This window comes from Plecotus auritus (genome assembly GCF_963455305.1).
Source record: "Plecotus auritus genome assembly, chromosome: 6".
NCBI lineage: Eukaryota > Metazoa > Chordata > Mammalia > Chiroptera > Vespertilionidae > Plecotus > Plecotus auritus.
The window spans coordinates 4,072,834-4,094,579 of NC_137773.1; the positions used below are offsets into that span (position 1 = coordinate 4,072,834).

The 21,746-nt window shown below is 51.8% G+C and overlaps 1 protein-coding gene across 3 annotated transcripts in view; it reads right to left on the minus strand.

Moving 5' to 3' along the window:
* Nucleotides 1-21,746, minus strand: part of CPLX2 (complexin 2) — a 72,447-nt gene that overhangs the window by 6,809 nt on the left and 43,892 nt on the right. The window contains exon 1 of one of the 3 annotated variants that reach the window (XM_080671742.1): nt 6,354-6,624. The exons of 1 other annotated variant lie outside the window; for it this stretch is intronic. The gene's annotated coding sequence lies outside the window, so the exon portion shown is untranslated. Of the gene's footprint in view, nt 1-6,073; nt 6,278-6,353; nt 6,625-21,746 lie in introns of those variants that run through there. One more of the 3 variants, XM_080671744.1, reaches the window with a different exon arrangement.

Below are 21,746 nucleotides of genomic sequence, written 5' to 3' on the forward strand. Positions count from 1 at the left end.
CCCTAAGAATTTGAACACCAGCGCTCTAACTCCTAGAGGTTTCCTTTTTATTATTTTACCCATTTAGTATCCCTGGTGCTTTCATAGGCAAAGCCACCAGAAATCCCCTTTTGGGTGTGGATGGGACATCCGTGAGCTGTCCAAAGTGTGATGTGGCTTGATGGTCAACTGAGGCCAGAATGACTCCCCAAGGCCTTTCATCCCACACAGCCCTGGAGTCTTTGTGTTTTGCTAGAGGGAAAAAGGGGTCCTGTGAAATGGTGGCAGAGACACCAGACCAGATACTGCAACCAGGTGGAGTTCAAGGTCACTTGGTTTTCGGTTGATGATGGATTTCCCTCATTTCTTTCAAAACGAGAAAACATATTGTCAGACTGAGATCTTTCCTATAAAATGGGGCCCGAGAGTCTATTTGAGATGTCTACACAATCAGACCACCTGATAAGTTGGTTGTTTTTGAGGAAGGGAAATCATGATGGAGCAGGAAAAATCCCCACGGGCTTTGGCATCAGACACACCGGCTCCAGTACTGACTGGATCCCCGGGAAAGCTTCACTGTGTTCCCTACAAAACAGGGTATATTAAGGCTACCCTTCCACTGTTTGAAGGAGAAGACAAGAAACTGGCCAAGTGCCTGGTGCGTAGGAACTCACTAACATTAGCCCTTGCTGACTGCATGTGGACGAGGACACACCCAGACGCACCAGCACTTGTAGGAAATGCAAGAGAACCCACCCTGACCCAACGTTCTGAGTTTGAAGATCGCTCAGCTCAGTCTATCACGGTGGTTTCATTTGGCTCAAAACATTGTAAAGAGACTGCATTTCTAAGAACAGGGAGAAACACACAACTTAAACATTGAGTGGTTCCAGGAACCATTGGGTTCCTCCTCCTGTGTTTACATGCTGCTCAAGGAATTGCAGGTGGTGGTGGAAGACACGGACGCTAATTCGAGATGTTTCAAATTGGTTGGCAGGGCACCTGGGCTTCAGTTCCAGCCTCCTCCATAAATGGCTGCGTTGGCACGTCTCTCGGGACCAGGTGATCCTTCTGAGCCCTTTCCCGGGCACTTCTGTTCTGAAGTATTTGCACTGCTGGCCACTCCACCGTATCCTTAAACCCCTCTCCTCTCTTGGTTCTGTTATTCTCTCCCCCCCACCCCCGCCATCTCCTACTGCTCTCTCTCCTCTACTTCTCTATTTCCCTTCCACTTCTGTCCCCTCTTCTCCATCTCTGTCCTTTGCTGTCTCCTCTTCTTCCTCTTGTGTCTTCAATGAAGATGTTCGCAGGACTCTGAATTTAGCCTTTTTCCTCTCTCACCTTCCCCTAAGGAAAAATGGTCCTTTCCGGGGGCTTTAATAATCTCTGATACTGATGCTACCTGGACGTTTTTTCTGGGCACTGCTCAGACTCAACATGCTATCTTTCTACACCAAACCATCTCCCTCTCCAGACTCCTCTGTTTCCATTCATTCATTCATTCATTCATTCATTCAGCAAACACTGATTACCACCCCTCACCCCCAGTATGCAGTGTGTTCACTCAAGGGCTGAGTCTTCTCCATGCTATGTCCATATTGCTCTAGGTGCACCCTTCTCCAGGACCGCTGGGAGTACTTAACCAGGCTCCTTGGGTCCTCCCCAGAACTCTGTTGCCCACTCCCAGTATGGTCCTCTCAGCTCTTTTTTAAAAAAATGTCTTTATTGATTAAGGTGTTACATACGTGTCCTTATTCCCCCATTACCCCCATCCCCCCCCCCCCCTCATGCCCTCACCCCCCTGTTGTCTATGTCCATTGTTTAGGCTTCTATGCATGCATACAAGTCTTTTGGTTGATCTCTCCCCCTTACCCCCACCCTCCCCTACCTTCCCTCTGAGGTTTGATGGTCTGATTGATGTTTCTTTGTCTCTGGATCTGTTTTTGTTCATCAGTTTCTGTTGTTCATTATATTCCACAAATGAGTGAGATCATGTGATATTTATCTTTCTCCAACTGACTTATTTCACTTAGCATAACGCTCTCCCAGCTCTTAAGCAGTGTCTTGTTCACCCTGTCAAGACTTTCCTAACCAATGTCTCAAGGCCCAATGTCCTCTTATTCCATCCTGCTCAGCAGGTGACCTTCCTCCACACTTCATGTAATGCAGGGGAAGGCTCTGTGAGCTCTGGGGTCAGGCATACCTGACAGGGATCCTCAATCTGCTACTTTTTAGCTGTGTGATAATGAGTAATTGACTTAACATCTCTGAGTCTCAGTCTTCGTTATAAAGTGAGGATTAGAATACCACTTTGAAAGGTTAGAACAAACCTAGGGAATGTGTTTGGCACATGACGGGGGCTCAGTAAATGGTGGCTGTTATCATTATCAAAATGATTAATGCCAGCTGGTGTGAGCTCCTGTGACGTCCCCTCCTCCTCGCTCCTGAGGAAGAGGACCGCTCCTTCCCTGGGAAGCCAGCCCATGGGCCTTCACTCCAAACTGCTCTCTTTGCACCTCCTCCTCGATGCATTCATCACTCCCTGTTCCTCACCTCTCTGGCCTCTCTCCTTAGGTCTTTATCCCCTCCTCCTCCAACTCTTGCCCTGACCCCATCTTTTTCTTAATCTCTGCCCTCTCACTTCATGGCGAGAGTCTTTACCTGGTGTCTCTGCTTCTTCACCTCCCAGTTAAGCCCTACAGCTCTGTGAGATAGGGGATTTGCTGCTTCTGCAGTGCCACCCAAACCGCCCTACTCAGATTCGCCGGAGGCTGCCTAACCGTCAGACCCAGGAGTGTTCTCACAGCCCTGGTCCTCCTCCGTCCCTGAGAAGCATCAGATGCTGGAGATGACCCCTACCTGCCCATGTCCCCCAGGTTTTTCCTGCCTTCTTGAACCTCCGGAGTTCCATGACACAGCACTCTGTGGTCTTCTTATCAGACAGGTCCTCTCTCTCTCCTTTCCTGGCTCATGTCCTTTAAAACAGCAATTTTCAACCCCTCACTTCCTGGCTACATAAACTAATTGCTAAAATTCTGGGCACTTCAAAAAAATATTTTGTTGCCAATCTGACAAAAAATAGGTATAATTTTGATTCACTCACATCAGATGGCTATTGTGTTGGCTGTTGTCATTTTTCGTTTCACAATCTAAGGGAAAAGAGGTCAGTGCCCCTGACTAAATAGGCAGGTATTGCATGTTTTAAAAATTCTTGCAGCTCACCAGTGTGCCGTGGCATGCTGGTTGAAAAAAGCCGCTTTAAAATGTAGCTGTTCATTAGGCAATCTCTCCTCCTTTCCCCTCCTACTGCCCCTCCCTCCCCCACGATTTCCTTTGGGAATCTCACCTACTTTTATTGGTGTATGTCCTTTTATAGCCACAGATTGATCCCCCCCGCCATCTCACCCTCCTCCCTTCACCCACTCTCCTCAAACCTGCACATTTCACTCTCAGCTGGATATTGTCACATGGATAATCTCAATTTATCCTGTCCAGGGAGCAATCTTATCCTTGCCTCCCCCACCCAACTATCTTCTCCTCCAGCACGCTTGGTTACACTTGCCTCAACGGAAAACTCCAGACTCAGCGACTTCTTCATTTATTCACTCACACACTCACTCACACTATAAATATTCTCTGAGCACCTGCTCTCTGCCAGGCATTGTTCTGGGTGCTGAGGCTGTGGCAGGGCACGAGGGAGTCCAGCCTTTGCTGTCACAGCATTCAGCTGGCTGGGGAGGCAGACACTGGACAAAGACCACACAAGGAATTGGTGAGTTACAAATGGGTGGGGTGCTGAGGGAGAAGTCTGGAGACTGTAGCTTACAATCTGTGTTCACACCCTCCTTTCTCCTGTGGCTGCTATAATGCCTTGGTTGGGGCCTCAAGACTCTGGATTTGCGCATACATTTAAACTGTCTCTCCTCCAGCTCTCATCCATCCTCCACATGGCCGTCCGATTAATCTTCCTAAAGGGCAGATCTGCTCATGCACACACACCCTGCCATGGCTCCACACGACCTTGTTAAACCGGTCAGAGTCCTTGTGCTGACCTTCAATTCCCGCACAACCTAGCACCTGCCAGCTTTGCCATTCGTTTCCCACACCTTGCATGTGGCTCTGCCTCAGCTGTGCCCCAACACAGACTATGCTTTCTAAACCCTGGGGCATTTGTGCATGCTGTTTCCACAGCCATGAAACCTCTTAACCGCATCTCTGCCAGTTCAAATCCTGGCTCCACTACTTATCAATGACCTTTAGCAAGTGATTGAATCTTTCCTCATCTGTAAAATGGAGACAATAACACCTATGCCCAAGGCATGTTGTGAACATTAAAGGAGACAATGCAGATAAAATGCTCAGCCCAGTGTTTGGCACGTAGTAGGTGTTCAGTGCATATTGGCTGTCATCACCATTATTATCACCACTGTCAGTAGCAGCAGCAGCAGCAGCAGCAGCATTAATTTTCAAAGATGCCTCTACCTGTCACTCCTTCCATGAAATTTCCTGGCTCTCCTCAATGAGATATGATGGTATCTTCCCCTGTACTTGCTAGGGCAGCCTTGACTACCTCCAGCTCGTGCTCTCTGTCCAGTTAGTGTCTTTCTCTTCCCGGTCCCTCTGGGCTCCTCCCTGTATCTTGTGCATTTTTCCAATCCCAGTGTCTGCAGCATCTCCTGGTTCGTGGTGGAGCCAGCTGGATTGAATTTAATGTTCTGTGTCAGCAAGTATGCGAGGATGTACGCGCTCGAGGTATGATCTGCATTCTGACTCTGAACTTAGGCAGCGTGTGTGTACGCGTGGGCGTGTGCAGGCGTGTGTGTGTAGAGATTTGCCATATGCCTGTAGGAGTGCTGAGGTCCAGCGGGTTGTGTGCAGTTGAGGATTTTGTCTAGACCGCCAGGAGGCGCTCCTCAGCGGTTCTGCGGGGAGCTTTGGTTTATCCCGCTGCTGGAAGGGTGGTTGTGGTGGGGATGCTGGCCGGGGGAGGGGAGGCAGAGCAGGGGATGGGGAAGGGCAGCTGCAGCACCCGGTTTCCTTGCCTTCAGCATGCCCTGGACCCAGGACACATCTTCAGCTTCTCCCTGACTCCCTCCCAGTGGGTCCCAGCCGGTCCCAGCCCATCCCAGCCCAGCCCAGCCTGAAGGCTGCTGAGGCACCTCCTCAGGCTCTGCCTTCTGAGCCCCGGCCCTGTTTAGGAACTGGGCTCCTGCCACCTGACCAGTAGATGCGAGGCACCTGCAGTGTGTGTCCTTGTAGTAGTTTTTCTGTTTTTTGTTTGTTTGTTTTTTAATGGCTCAAGTCTGGGCTATATTCACTGCAACTCAATCCAACACTCATTTGCTTTTTTGCCTCCCTCAGCTAACAGGGGTTGTCGGTCTATCCCCACCCCACCCCAAGCCCCAGGAAGGAAGCACTGGGGGAGGGGAAGGACAGTGGAGAATGGAGGGGGGTAGGGCATCTGCTCCGGGGGAAGAGTAGAAGTGGCTGGGGCTTTGAGCCCCCCAGAAGAGAGAACAGGAACCCTGGCGCCCCTCTCACAGACCAACATAGCCAGCACCTCTGCCCAGCTCTCCATAGGCCACTGAGAGCGCCCCTCCCCCAACACATAGCTCCAACCTCAAGACCCAGCCAGGTCTCAAACTTTGCCATGGGAGGGGGCAGAGTGGGGCAGGCGACAGCATAAAAGAGATTCTTCCTAATGACCCTAGGCGGCTTGCTGTGCTGCCCAAACCTGCGCGCCTCCTCTGAGAACAAATAGTCCCTTTGGTCCCCCACCCCCAAACGGTGTTTAGGCTCTCCCCTCCTCTTTGGTCTGTCTGCTCCCCTCCCGCCGCCCTCTGACTCACTCCGGGAGCCCGAACTGTACCCCACGGGGGCGGCTTCCTCTGGGGGGAAGAGGGCCTTGGCAGGCTCTCGGCTAAGTAGCTTGGATCGAGATCCCCACCCCCACCCCAGCTCGAAGTTGTTCTCTGGATTCAGACTTGAGTGAGTCTCCCATTGCCCTCGGGGCGGTCCTGACTCCCCAGGAGCTGGGCTGTTTGGAGCTTCTGCCCGGGGCGGGGGCTCCCGGGGTCGGGAAGGGGACCCATACCTTTTCCCAGTTTATGCCGCTTCACTCCCTTTCAGCCTGCTCGCTCCCCCCTCGCAGGGAGCTGTCCGTTCAGTACCACGGCCAGCGGCCAGCGTGCCCCGGGAAGGTGCTCGCTACTGCCGTGCAGCCTCCCAATCCTGCCCCCGAGCAGTCTTGGGGTGCTGTACCCCCAAAGCAATAATCCTCAGCCTCCCGGGTTGCCCTGCGGCCTCGAGAGGAGAGCCGGGACCCTGTTGCCCACAGCCCAGCTCCGCCCTCCCGGCCCATGGCCAGCACCGACCTGGCGGTCCCTGCTACCGTCTGAGCCACTGCAGGGCTCCGGCTGGACTCAGCGAGGCGGTTGCTTCTGCTATTCCAGCTCCCGCCGCTTCGCAGCCTCGTGCAACTCCGCCTGGCGAGCTGGGGCCGCTGCTGCTGCCAGAGACGCCCTCCAATCAGGCCCCTCAGCCAGGCCCTGACGTGCTACCGCTCCCCTTTCAGATGGGAAATTCAAATCTCTCTCCCTCTCTCTCCTCTCATCCTCTCTTTCTCTTTCCCTCCCCCCTCTCTTCTTCCTCCCTCTCCCTTTCCCATTTCCCCTGCTTTCCCCCTCTCTCTTCTCCCTCCACTCCCCTTTGTTCTCTACCTTTGCCTGCCCTCCTCTCCCTGCCAATCCCCCCACTGCCACCTGTCCTGGCCACATGTCTTAGGACCACAAACTGGCTGCTTCAATGCCCTGAGGGGCAGTGGACGCAAGGGGATGGAGGAAGGGTTCTTTATAGCAGCGCTCACAGGCCACCTGTGCAGGAAAGCCCTCCTTGACTCCGCCAGGTGGAATCGGGCACACTCTCCTCATGGTTCCCACCACCCTGAGATACACCCCGGTTTCAGGGGCCCCTGTTCCTCTGTTTGCATGCCTCTTTCCTACAGGACAGGGTTGCCACCAGATCATCCCTGCAGCCTCTCAGCATAGTGTCCCACTACATGGCACTCAATGAACATGGCTGAATACTGGCCAGGTCCCCTTAGGGCCGAGGAGCCCTCCACGTGGACCCTGAGGTTGAAGACAGCTGCAGCATTGCAGTTGACCTTGGGCAAGCCTAGGCCTTCTAGATCTGCTATCCTGTGAAGAATAAGGAATCCTCTGGGAAACTTTATCCTGGAAGGCCGTTTCCTTCTCTCCTACTCCCAGGAAAGAAAAGGGAACTCCGGGTGGCAGGGCAACATCTGCCCCACCCTTGGCCTTTCCTCCTCCTCTCCCACTCTTCGTTTGTTGGTTTGTTTTACTATGTCTCCTAATGAGCCTTTCCATTCCACCTGCCATCCTTTGGCTCTAAAATGAGTCCTTTAATCCAGCCGGATGTGTAGGAAAATGGCCTCGGAGAGGGGGCCTTGGCCCAGGACTTTAAAAGATTTGCAAGAGATTACACATCAGGCAGGGTCATGCCAGAGTGAGATGACTTCTGCTTCTGTAAGGGGATGGCTTCCTTCCAAGAAGGCAGCAGCAAGAGCTGCAGAGGATTGGACCTGGGAGAGGAAGGAGGCATGCTTTTGTTCCAGTGAGGGGGGGGGGACTGTTCCTCTGTATATGTTCACAGCAGAGGCCTCAAAGTAGGGAACCCCATCCCCACAAGTCAGAGGCCATTGGTAAACCCCCTTCCTCACCCGCAGGGTCTCTTCTGAAGCTCATCTCTGTTCTCCCCTTACAGGCTGTGGGCTGGTATAGGGCAGGTCCTTCCTTTAGGTTTGAGTGCCCTGTTTAGCACCATGTTGGGCCATTGGCAAACTCATTCTTGATTTTTCTTCCCTTTCCTGTGGCAGACACTAATGGAGGGGGGCTGAGGGGAGAGTGTTTGGTTAGAATAACTTAGATTTGGCACTAGTGCCCGAGGGGAGTTCTGGGCAGGGAGATCTGACATCCTGCCATTTCAGGAGCCACAGTCCTCCCTCCTTCCTTCTTTCTCTCTGTTCTTCTAGAATGGGATCTGGCTGGGAGCCTGTAGTTACAATTGGGGTTTTTCCACAACAAACATTGCCTTTGACATGGATGTCCACCAAGCTGGGCTAAAAACCCAACTTAACTTTCAGAAAAATAAGGAGCCCAGTTCTGGACACCGCAATTTAAGATAGAATTTGATAAGGTCAAGGCTGTTTAGAAGAGAAGGGGTGGTTTGGTGTGGGCATCTGGGCCGGTCCAAGGAGGGAAGGTTGAAAGATCTGAGGATGTCTCCCCTGAAGGAGAGCGTACTAAAGGGGGCGGGAGGGTTAGCCCTCCCAGGGCTGGCAGGTCTTGCTCCAGCACAAATGGTACCTGGCCAAGTAGGTGCTAAGGGTATGCTTGTTGGATGAACACGTGACCATTGAAAAGGAAGAAGAGTACTATTGTTTGTGCTGGTGCTGAAGACAGAATCGGGGCAATGGGGGAAAGGCAAAGGGAGCAGACAGACGCTCTAAGAGGAAGACCGGCTTCCAATTGTAGCTGTCCAGCCGTAGTACGAGGTGCCTCATGCGAGGTGGTGAGTTCCCCAGCCCTGGAAGATGGCAGCTGGGTGACAGGTGACAGCTAAAACCCCCTTTGAACCCAAGCTTCTATGAGTCTATTAAAACTGCATGAGCTGACATGAATCATATCTAGCTGCAGAAAATCTTACTGATGAATGGAAGGACAGCCAGTCAAGTTTTGCTGGCTTCATCCCTATTGAATGATTAGGGGGAAATCATGACACATTAGCTATTGGTGCTTCCTGTCAAGGAAAGATGGTGGAGAGATGAGTACTTGCTCCTTGTTCAGTGTTACCAGTTTGGACACCGTCCCCAAACGCTCTGTTATCACTGCAGGAAAGCTGCTAAATATTATAAGCAGTTCCTAGTGATTATAATACTACGAATCAGAGCAACCAGCTGGGCCCCCCATATATCTCAGGAATTCACTTTGGTGCTTTGCATAAATCACATCTCTCCTTTAGTTCACACAAACCCCTATTTTCAAGAAGGCCCAGGGTAATACAGTGAGTCTTGGGCAGAGCCAGGATGCCAGCCCGGGCCTGCCTGTCACCACACCCTGGGGTCCTTCCACCACACGGGGCTGCTTCTCTTCTGACACATCCCACAGCCTATGGAAATGTAACTTTTGCTCTGCAGATATTTTTTTACATTGACATTTACAGTCTTTCCTATCTCCAGTTTCTCACTAAAAAAAAAAAAAAAAGAAAGAAAGAAAAAAATTCACACCCAGATCAGGGTCCTCATGTCATGTGGGTTGTCAGCATTTTCTTCAATCTCCTGCATCTTTATCCAGCCAGCTGCCAGTCACCTCCCCCACTCTGGCCTCCGGTCCTTACAGAGCCTGCTCTCCGGACAGCTTCTAAGAGTCACCCGGTAAAATATGGATATGGCTCTGCTTAAGGTGGCTTACCCTGGCTGCTGCTGCTGCTGAATTTCTTCTTTTATTTATGAGCTCTCTGGGCTGGGGCAGGGGGCCAGATTTGAACAGATTTTTAAAATGATATGTACATGCCTTGAATGTTCACTAGGCAGCCAATCAAGAGAGCTAATGTCAGTACTTTGTGTGGGGATCGAGGAACAGTGTGTGACGAACGACAACTGTCACAGACCGTAAATGTGGTGATCAGTGAGAATGGCGCTCGTCCAAAGGTCGGCCGGTTTCTTCCTGCAACTGCTTCAGTCCAAAGGGCCCTCTGGATGCCACGCAGGAGGCCAGGAGGCATCTAGGAAGCGCTGGCTGCCAGCCCTGACCTGGAGCCTACTGGCTGGGCCCACCTCAGCTGGTGGGTGCAGGGAGACATCTGACAGCTCCCAGTGCCAGCTCCACATCCTGCTATTCTAGTGTGAGCCTGAAAGGGCAGAGTTGCTCTTGGTTTGATGGGTGGCCATGTGCCCCAGACAGAAACAGAGCTGTGGGGGTGGTGCACAGGGAAGGGCCCTAGGCCACCTGGCTTATCCGATGAGTGGCCCCCCCTCTTGTCACCGATAATGGCCAGAGTGCCATCATTGTCAGGGTGTGTGGTTAGGGTCCCAGTCATTCTCACAGCATGGAGGCAGTGGTGCACATGTGTGTGTGCCCACCAGGGTGGGACCATGCAGGGAGTGATGGAACCATGGGAGAGGGCACTAGGTGCCAGCAGGGCAGGTGTGGGCCTGCGCCATGTGAGTCAGCATGTGGTGGTGGCGTGTCCCTCCTGATGGGAATGACGCTGCTGGAAGTATATTGTCTGTGGTAGTGTGCAGCTAAGCAGGTCATTGTTACAGTGGACTATGTCAGTGGTGTTGGGCAATGGCTTGGGTGTAAGGCAAGGGTACCACATACAGTGTACACGCTGTGCAGTGTACAACCACAGAGGGTGGCATTTACATCGACTGTGCCAGACGCAAAGGCTCTGGGGACATGACACCATTTCTGTGTAATGGTGTATGTCTAACTGTTGCTGACAACCATAGATGACGCAGGTGATATAGGATGTTACCGTTAGTATGAAATGGTGACCCCACTGGGGTAAGTGTGCAGATGTGTGTCACAATGGGCTGGCACATATATCATTGCCATTATGTGGGGCAGCAGGGGTGTCTGTGTGCAGCCAGGAGTGTGTCATCACCTGTGTGTAGGCATGTAGGCTACGTGTGTCAGGGAGAGGGACTGACCCGTCCTCTTCCATTCTCCCCCTGCCACACAGGCCTATGACAACCCAACCTGCTAGCTCCTGCCCTACTTGGCAAGCTGCAGAAATCTTGGATTCTCTATTCTCTACTTTTGTTTCTCAGAAAAGGGTCCCAAGTTCCCATCTGAACCCTGACTCACAGGTGGCGCATGGGATGTGTGTGTGTGTGGGAACTTCCTGAGGAGCTTCTCTCAATCCCAGAGCCCTGCCGCAGCCGTAGCCGCCCACCAGTTCCTCAGAGGTCCCCTGCCACCCCTCATCCTGTCCTCAGGCTCCCAGATCCAGGCCCTCATTAGCATGTCAAAGCAGTCCTCTGCCAGCCTACTCAGAGTACCCCAGGATGTCCCCACACATTCAGCTCCCTCTTCTCCTGAGCTTTCCTGAACCATACACTTTCATGTCTGCCCCCCAGTTTGTAGTTCCTCTACCACCCAGCTCTACAAGGGTGTGTTGGTAATAAATCCTTCCCTCTTTGCCTCTGGTTCTTTTTCAAGAGCTCTCTGCTGTCTCCCTTCCTCTAACCTCAGCTCTTCCAACTCGCTGGGATGTGGTTGGACCTCCCTGTCCATCAGGAATTCTTCTTGATGACTCCAGATGCTCACGTCACCCCAGAGCCAGCCGGTGCACCCCGCCAAGCCATCTCATTTGAGTCTTAGTGCTGGATGTGCTCAGGCACAATGGATGCAGCATCAGAATTTGCTCTGTGCCCTCAGGAGGGTCCCCTTCCAGATGTCCCTTGACCCTGATGGCACTTGGTCCCTTTTCCTCTCTCCTTGTGAAACCCATGCTCAGAAAGAGGCTGTACACCTCAGCATCCTCTCCTTAGGCACCTGGAAACAGAATAACAGAGTTCCAGAACACTAGGATCTGAAGCAAAAGGCCATTTTATAATCACACGTAGAATCACAGAATTTACAACAACAGGCTTTCTAACCACTGTTTGTCCAAGAGCGGCCCACTCCTGCTCAGAACCACGGGGGTGGTGACTTGTTAGAGAAATGGCAGATTCTTGGGTCTCATTCCACATGGACTGAACCAAAATCTCTGAGATGGAGCCCAGGAATTTGCACCAGGCCCCCAGGTATTTCTGATGCACCCACTAGTTGAAAACCCTTGGGTCAATAGAATCTGAGAACCATATGGTTCTGGGCCCAAGTCTTATAGAAAAAAAAAAAAGCAAATCATGGAATCATAAACTATATTAGGATTAGTAGAAGCTTACATTCAATGACACACATTCACTCACAACTTTAGATTCTTAAATTCTGTGAATCTTCTCGTCCAGAATTGTAGAGCTGGAAGTGTCCCTGGAGGGTGATTTTGTTCCTGGTCTGGGAGAAATTTCCCTTTTTAGCCTTGCCGCTCCTGTGGGAATGGAAGACACTTTTCCCTGTCCCTTGCAGGGCTGCCTCCAAGGTATCACCCACATTTGTGAAGATAAATGTTCTTTCCATCTTGGTGCAAAGGCAGCTGGCAGAGCCCCTGTATTCATGGAGCAAGTGAGCCGGAAATGACTTCTCGTTTGCAGTTAGGGCCAGGACACACTGGCTCACAAGACCGATCTCCCTCTTTGATAAACTGAATATGAGGGGCATCATTGCTGTTCCACTAAAGCAGGCGTATCTGAGGAACACGGACAACAGAGGCTAATAAGCTCTGGAGCTTCTGCTCAAGGAAATGAAAGAGAGCGAGCGAGCGAGCGTGTGCCTAGGGACAGCAGAACTTGATCTTGAAGATTGATGGGTGGGCGTGTGTGTGTGTGTGTGTGTGTGTGTGTGTGTGTGTGTGTGTGTGTCGGTGTGGGGAGGAGTGGAGTGAAGGGAGGAGAGGAGAGATGCACAAAAAGTCAGCAAATGAAAAGGTACCTTTTTAGTCATCTAATCCAGTGCCCTCAATTTACAGATAGGAAAACAGAGGCACAGAAAGGGGACGGGACTTTCTCAACATGACACAAGTTAATGAAACTCCTAACTCCTGGGAAAATATCCCTTTCCAATTATAACACAGTTTACAGCGCCACACTCCTCAAAACACCTCCAGCAGCCCAAGCATTGTTACAGGTGTCAGCCCTTTCAGCTGCACGGCAGCCTGGTGGGGTAGGTGTTTTTCACTCAATTATTGATTTATCAGACGTGTGTGGAGGGCCTATGACACGCCAGACACTCTCCCAGGCAGACAGAGATGTACGAGAAGTTTCGAAGTTACTCGTTCCCCTCTTTATTCTGCAGCGAGAGATGCAAATACTCTATAGAGAGACAGCACATGGACCAGTTCAGACACTGAAGAAGATCCTTTCCCTTCAGAGCCTCTGTCTGGAAGCTCAGAAGGGGGCGGAGGAGAGATGCCCACAAACAGTGGACGATAATACAACACGCTAAGCGCTGTTTCGTGAGGACGCAGCTCTGAGGAGGGGAGGCAAATACACACAGCTTGCAAGACAGATGGGACTGGAAGCCCAAAGCAGGGGAGGGACAGGGTGGCTGGCTCCGGGGCTGCCCGAGTCATCTTAGAGGTGCCGTGGAGGAGGCCACAGAGAGACATGGGTTACATCTCAGCAGCCCTCTGCCCCTTCCAGATGGCACCACTCTTCTCCGAGACCCAGTTTCCTCCTCAGCAAAATGTGGGGGATGGCCCTGACCTCCCAGGGTGATTGTGAGGCTCAGATAAAGCAATGTTAGGGAGACAGCAGCACCGTCTCGGCGAATGTTAGTTCTCTTTCCCTCCCACACCTGAGCAAGGCGAGGATTTCTCTGGAGTCCGGGGCAGTGTGACTATTAGACAAAGCCTCTTTCTACGATCTTCTTGGTCAAAGGACTCTGCCTCGTGATTTTCCTGAGTTTCAGTTGGAATTAGAAAGAAAGGAATTTGAAGCTGAGAGGAAAATGGGGAGATGTTCCCTCTTCTCCTTCGCCCTTCCTTGGAAATGCAGGTACTGGGATATTGTGTTCCCAGGTGGAAACCGCCTGAGGAAGTCAGGAGGGGCTAGGACTTGAGGCTGAAGAACAGGAGCAATTTCCCAGCCAAGGTCTAAAAACAGCTGCTCTGTGCTCCAGTTGTTTCTTTCTGGCAGGAAAACAAAGTAAAAAGGCCCCACCTTTTATCTGGCAAACAAACAAGGGGTTGGCGGGGGCGAGGGAAGATGAAGCCAGGGGAAGGCTTGAAGGACTGAAGAGGAAGGACTTTTCATTTACCGAGCCTCTCACTGCTGTAGGGGATTCACAGTCTTTATTTGATTGATCCCCACACCAGGGGCTTCATTACCTTAAATGTCATCACTTCAACTTTATATTCAGACAGGGATAGTCAGACTCAGAGAGGTTAATTAAACACCTTGTTCAGGGTAACAGGTGAGAAACAGTGGTATCAGCATTTGAACATGGTGCTGTCTACAGGTGGCCACATTTTTAGAGGGGGATTTGGTGGGTTTCTGGAAGCTGATCCTGGGTCTGCAGCTTCTGGCAACTGGCCCCAGAGTTTGGGTGACTCTGCTAGGGGCACCTATAAGGGAACCTTGCCACAAGCTGATGCTTAACAGGGTTGGGTGGTCTAGGTCTGAAGGTGATCAAAAGTGATAGGGGCAGGCCCAGGCCAGTTGCTCAGTGGTTAGAGCGTTGGCCTGTGGACCAAAGGGTTGTGGGTTTGATTCCTGTTCAAGGGCACATACCTCGATTGCGGGTTAATTCCCCGGCCCAGGTCAGGGCATGTGTGGGAGGCAACCAATCGATGTGTCTCTCTCACATTGATGTTTCTCTATCTCTCCCCCCTCCTCCTCCCTCCTTTCCACTTTGTCTGAAAATCAGTGGAAAAAATACTTGGGTGAGGATTTAAAAAAAGTGATGGGGCAGTAGGTCAGGACTATGTCCTAAGGATTTAAATAAGAAGTCTCCTCTGTAGCAGCCCTGTGCTCACTTCTGCTCTGTTTGGCTCAGCCTGGCTTTTAACACCAACCATCTAACCATTGTTTCTGCTGCTCCTGCCTTTGGATTGGCTTCCAGAGCTGTAGGAGAATTACAGCTTTCTAAAACACGGTCTGATGTATCATCCCCTTCTTAAACCACGTGGTGGTCACAGCTTATTTTGCCAGCTAGCACTCACCTCTCCCTTGTGTGGCATCAACTTTAGAGAAACCAACCTTTGAATTTCCCTTGAACACATGGGTGGATCACATGACCTGGGCTAAGCCAATCAGCATGCGGTCCCCCTTGGCCCCTGGATTAGTTCAGGGAGAGGCACAGGACTCAAATCAGACCAGTCAGGGCCAGAGAGACTCAATTCTGGAACTTCTGCTTCAGCTAAGAGAAGTGGACTCTCCTTTTAGCACCACTGTGACGTGAAGTGGGGTTCCCAGGAGCTGCCACATGGAGCCTCAGAATGGAAACCAGCTCGAGCCTGCAGAGCCAAGAAGAGGAGCGAGAGAGCCCCCAGCCTGATGACATTGTTTATACCTTGGATCAAGCTGTGCCCACAGCTCTGCCAGGCCTTGTCATTCTTATGTGCCAATAACCAACCCTTCCCTTTTGTTCTTGTTAAAGCCGCTTTACATTTTTCCTTTTACTTGCAACCAAAGGATCTTAACTGACACAAAACCCTTTACTTGCCTCCTTTAAACCCTTTAATTGTCTCCCCGTCGCCTTCAGGGGAAAGTTCGGACCCTTTGAGCTGGCCTTAGGACCCTGCACAGTCAGACCCTGGCCACTCTCTCCAGTGCCTTCACTGGCCATCTGTGCTCCATGTTGCTCCAGGACACAGTGTCAACTGGCATTTCTGAGCCTTTGCCCATGCTGTTTGCTCCTGGAGGAATGGCCTTGTCTGCTCTGCTCACTTGACAAGCTTTTACTTTGACCACCAGCGTTCGGCTAAAGCAGGGGTGGGCAAACTTTTTGACTCGAGGGCCACAATGGGTTCTTAAACTGGACCAGAGGGCCGGAACAAAAGCATGGATGGAATGTTTGTGTGAACTAATATAAATTCAAAGTAAAGGAGCGGAGGGGAGAGCAAGAGAACCGGATAGAACAGCCGGACACGGCCCGCGGGCCGTAGTTTGCCCACGGCTGGAAAGGAACCTCTTCTGGGAAATAGGCTGAGCCAGGAGTGGCCTCTGTGCTCCCACCCGGACCTCGTCCTCAAAGCACCAAGGAGACCAAACTTGACACTTGTCTGACTTGCTCTCCAGATTTTGAGCTCTTCGAGGATGGGGACTCACTGAGGATGAGGCTGAGAGGCGTCCTTTACTCACATACGAACTGTGCATCTACTACATGCCGGGGACTCCTCTAGGTGCTGGGGTTACCACAGTGAAGAAAGAGACTAATTCCTGTCTGGTCTGGTAGGGGAAGCAGACGCTGCTCCAGTAAACACACCTGGGGCCGGGCCCTTTCAGAAGATGGCTGTGACATAAAACGAGGGGATGCCTGCTTCATGTCTCTGGGCTCCAGGCCTAGAGGAAGGCCAGGCTCCATGCAGGCCCACAGGAAGTGGCCTTTGAATGAATGAGCAGGAACATCCCTGGACACCCTGCTGCCCTCAGCCTTCCTTTATGAATGTCACTCTGGACTCTACCAGAACCTCTTTGTTAGCGACTTATCCCCCATGTCCAGCCTACACCCCTCTTGGGGGAGTCATAGTTATATAAATGACATTTGTGTGTGTGAGAGACTCACCTTTCCCGATGGGAACTGAACAAAACAGCATTCTCTTTGACTTCATGGGGCAGCTCTGTCCCCGTCTCGGTCCAGCACCAGGAAGCGGTGTGCTCTTTCGCCTGACTTTGATCAAGGCTCCCCTGGCCGTCATCTTTCCACTCCTCACTCTCTGTCTCCCTCCACAGGCCTGTTGTCAGCCCTTTGATCATCTCTGTGACTCTCCTCTGGGCTTTGTCTGGCTCCATTAAGACGATGAAGCTTCTTCCTGCTTGTGTCACTCCTCTGCTCAAAAGCCTTCAATGACTCACCATTGCCTATGGCATCAAGTCCAGACCCATAGGGGCCTCCCTAGATCCAGCTTTTGTCTCCTGTGCCAGCCTGTCCGGCAGGACCAACTCTTCTCTTACAGAGCACTCGCTGCTACAGAGCACTCGGCACCTTTGCTGTTCATTTTAGTCCTTTATTAATTTGCACCTTTTTAGTTCCTCCCACTGGATCGTAAGCTGCTTGAGGGCAAGGACTGTGTCTTGCTCAACCTTAAATCCCTAACATCAAACCGAGGGCCTTCCCCACTGTGAGTGCTCAACGAGTATTTCCAGAGGTAAAATCCATGCATGGCATTGCCTTACTTACTTGGGTTGAAATGGCTTGTCCTGGCCCATGGGCCTTAAGGTGCCCATCTCAGGGTGAGACTTGCAGACCTAGGCTCTTGCTGGGCCAAAGACCACATAATAGTGCTGCCATCTTTGTTTAAATCTTAACAAATCTTTTTTTTTGTATTCTTGGTCCATCCATATAACCCCATGATTTCCTTCCATGCTTTAGTCGCACCACTGTGGCATTTTGTCACTGGGATGTTTTTGGTGTCATTTGCTGTGGTGACATGCTTTTTTGGTATGTTTGGTATCTCTGGAGTCCCTGTCCTCCCCCTCTCCCAGGTTTTACGGTCTGGGTAGGGCTGACTTCACGCTCTATTTCTGTGGTGGGCATTGCCATAGCCAGCCAATTAGAGCACTATTAGCTTTGGCCCCTGTGATGGGCACAGGGAGGAAAAAAAAAACCGACACAAGCTAAGCCAATGAGAGTCAGCCCTGGGACTTAGCTGGAACCAATGGGAAAAGGCTTCCCATTTCTATGGGATTTGTCAGACTGGCAGAATGCGGGCCTGAGCAGCTGGACTGTTTTGCCACCACCCGGGGAGAGCCTGCCCCAGGATGATGCCATCACAGAGAAGAACAGAGTCAAGAGGAAAAAGGGAGACATTCATGATGGCAGCGTTCGAGTGCCTCAGTCTTAATGTGCCTTTAAGGCTCATCTGCCCATGTACCTTTCTGTTATGTGACCAATAAATGCCACCATTCCCCTTAAGTTGTTTTGAATGAGGTATCTGTGTCTGCTACCTGGAATCGGTATCTTTGGAGCTGCGTGTCCCCCTCCTTCAGAAAATGTCTAATCAAGCAGGCCCTGGCCCTGGAAGGACCCCCGGTTAATCATTTCTCATTCCAGGAAGTTGCTGATCACTGTTCTCTGTCTCTAGGCTGCCTCCTGTACTTCGTGGCCCCATGGTCACGTCGACTTGAGAGAAGGAGCTCACGCTGTGGATCCTTGCTCGAAGCTTTGCCAAAGCTCAAACTCCACACCCACAGATCCCAGTTCCTATATCCACATCCCCTCAAAACTGCACGTGTTTTTTGGCCAATAGCTCTGCAATTTCACCCTTGAGTGGCATCCCATTCTTGGGCTGGTGCCATCCGTGCCTGGCGATTTGTCTGCATCTCGTTTGTCAACTGGAGTTGGAACATTTGTCTGCCGGAGCAGTGCCTTTGGCGCCCCTACTTCCAAAGGACAATCTGGTAGCAGGAATTTCCCTGAGGAACTCCTCCATTAAAGCTGAGGCCGAGGCTTCCTCAGATGTTCCGGATCTCTCACTCTCCTCTCCGCTCTCTCACAGAGCTGTGATCATCAAGCATCTCGCCGGTCCTTCATCTCACCTCTTTCAATTCAATGGATTTGAAAGACCTCTGGTTTTTGGACCCACAGGCCTTCTCAAGGTGACTTTCAGAGTGTCTCTAGAGTGTATCATTTTAGGCCTCACTGCTTCAAATGGGCTTCCAGATTCTAACTCATCAGTTTTAAAAGATTTTCCAAAAGATGCCTTTTCCCTTACAACAGCTTCTCAGACATTCCTTTCGTTATGTTGTTTTGTTTCTCATGGTAATGTTCAGAACTGGGCTGTGGTTGGAAGAAGGAGGAGGTTCTGTGTTACCTTGTGAGGGCACCATCTCAGCATGACTTCCAGGTCACTGTGTAGGAAGAGAGAGCTGGAGTGTCACAGAGGTCCCCATAGCATCAGCTGGGAGGTGACCTTCTCGGCTAGCTTCATTTTGCTCCTCCAGATCCACACTCCCCTCCCCATCCTCCTTTGTGGCCAGGAGGCTGGCCCAGATGCCCAATCAACAGGCTCCCTTTGTCCTCAGGCTTCTGGTTGTGTTCTGTCAATGGGAGGTGCTAGCAGGGATTGGAGGCAGGAAGAGACCAAGATCAGAGTGCCCCTCAGCCAAAGGCCACCACTCCTATCCTGTGGTCCTTCCCAAACATCTGTCCTCTGCAGACTGGGCAGCCACTTCCTCCTTTTATTATGTTGTTAGGTTTATAGGTAGAAACGGCTCCCCACCAATGCTGACCCTCCACGATCAGAGAGGTGGGCGGTTCAGGGCCTATGAGTCCTTGTCAGAATGGTGAGAGGCCTGGATGTTACTGAACTGGGATGGGGGCCATCCATTGGGAGGTTTTATGTAGCAAGCCAGACCTGCAAAGAGTCCCTGGTTGAATTCTCCTGTCTCCAGTCCCAAGTTCTCTGACCTCATTTGCAAATTTCTTCAGCAAATTGCCATTTTTGGAGAACTGAGAGCCTTCATGAAGGATCCAAGCATGTTCCTCCTTCACTTCTGGGGAAACCGAGGCCCACAGTTCTTGAGGTCTGTCCCACCCATCTCCCTCTGAGGGAGACCACAGCCACCCTGCCTCCCACCCCAGAACCTGCTGTGCTGCAGGTGTGGTGTGGCCATGCGCACGAGCTGTTTCCACTGTTTCCGAGCTTGGGCTCCATCTCCTGGGAGGCTGGCATCCTCATCGCCATCTGTAGATGAGGAAACCGAGGTCCCAGCATCTCCCACTCCCTCTTCACCTCAGGATGTTTCCCGCTGTCATGCGACAACCCACACGGCATCCTGTAAATAACTGCATGTTCCCAACACCTCTCCTCCTCCTCCTTGGAAACCTGCTCTCTCGTTGGACTCGCTTCGGGTTGTTAAGTTCCCGGCTTGGCTCCGCGAGGAGCGTGGCAGGAGCTGCCGTGCGGCCCCAGCTCCGTGGTTCACTAACTGGGTGACCTTAGGTCACTTCACCTTTCTGAGGCTCAGGTCTCACCCAACTGCTCTCCTTGCTTCTACTCTCACCCCCTTTAATCCCCACACTTTGGGGAGATGCCTTCCCTGGCTATACCTTTAGACTAAGTCTGTTTCCCGGTAGGCATTTTATGGCACAACGTACTTTTTCTTCTTAGCTCGATTGAACTTCAACAATAATTTTTTCCAGGTTTATCTCCTCCTCTGGGTGGGAGTCCCACGGGGGCAGAGATGACGTCTGTTTGGCCACTGTTGCAGCGCCAATGTCTGGCACAGCGCCTGGCCCAGCTATGGGCAAACTACGGCCCACGGGCCAGATCCGGCCCGTTCGGCTGTTCTATCCGGTTCTCTTGCTCTCCCCTCCGCTCCTTTACTTTGAATTTATATTAGTTCACACAAACACTCCATCCATGCTTTTGTTCCGGCCCTCCGGTCCAGTTTAAGAACCCATTGTGGCCCTCGAGTCAAAAAGTTTGCCCACCCCTGGGCCCTGGCCTGTGGTGGGCACCTGGTGAATGTTTGCTGAATAAATGAATCGTGCCATTCTTTCGCTCCCCCTGTGGCCTGGATCTGTGCACACTTGCTTGACTGCAGGACTGTGGTATTCTGACACTGCACAGTTTGCTCCTACTCTGCTGTTGGTAGGGTGCCTGTGACCTTGGACACTTCCTTGTCTTTGTGTCCATATAGATGGTTTTCCTTACTAGACAGCGAGGTCTTTGAAGACAGAGGCAGTGTCTCCCACCATCATCTGCTGAGTCATAGCAATAGCAACAACAATACAAGGAATACTGCTAATAATGAGTCCTTCCTATCTGCCAGGCACAACTCTAAGGCTTGGCAGGCATTGCCTCATTGGGTCCTTAATCAACTATCAACTGCCTGTGCACGTACTGTTATGGCCCCATTACACTTAAGGACAAACTGAGGCTCAGAGAAGAGTATGGGGCTGTTTTGTCTCTCCAGTTTGACTGGGGGCTCTATCTCATGCAATCAGAGCAGAACCAGTTTTTCCCGGTGACTTGAGTGGGGGCGCTGTCAGGCTGGGTTGGAAGGCAGTAAATGAAGCAGGATGGCCGATGGGGAGCTAACAGGCTGACCCAGCAGAGGGAGGCCTGGTTGTGCTCTGTTGAAAGGAAAAGAGACTTCAATCTGACAATCAAAGGAGGGATGAGCAGTGAGGAGAAAGGAGGGAGCTTAGGGCAAGAGCGTGGGGTTGGGGGAGACCTCAGGGTGATGGAGAAAAGGTGCCAGGCATGAAACTGGAGAGCCTGGGTCCCTACCCTGGCCCCAGCTCTTCCTGGCTATGTGACCTGGGGTAAGGCACTGCACCTCTCTGAGCCCACTTTGCAGGGCTGATGATGCCAGCCTTGACACACCTAAAAATTGCTTAGCCAGTGTCTGACACAGCGTAACGGCACCGTGCACGGGGCACAGGCCAGTAGCCAGGGCTGCTGTAAGTTCTTCACCTGCATGAACTCAGGCGATGACCCTGGGAATGGGGCTCCATGATGACCCTGCTCTGCAGAGAGGGAAGTTGGGTTAGCCACTTGCTCAAGGTCATTTACGAGTTACCTGGGATCTGAGCCCTGGCTGCGTGGCACCAGAATCTCCGTGCTACCAACCTGACCTTCTCAAAAGGTTTGAACTTCGGTATCATTACCAGCGAGAGAAGGAGCCAGTGCGGACATTGGCTTACTTTGTACTATCGTCTTTTAGGATTCCAAATTTCTGTTTTCCTGGCTTACCCTTGAGGGACAATTCCCCCTTTCCCCAGCACATCTCAGGATTCTGGTCAGCAAACCTGTGGTGGCCTGTGCTGGCCGGGGGCCCAGAGATGAACAAAACCCCGGGGCCCAGCCATTCAGCAGGAGCGGGCATTGGAGCTGGGTTTCTCAGGTCCCCTCAGCGCCTTCTGGTGCTGCCGTGTGGGCTGGTGTCAGGCCTGGCCCAGGGGTAGGAGCCAGCA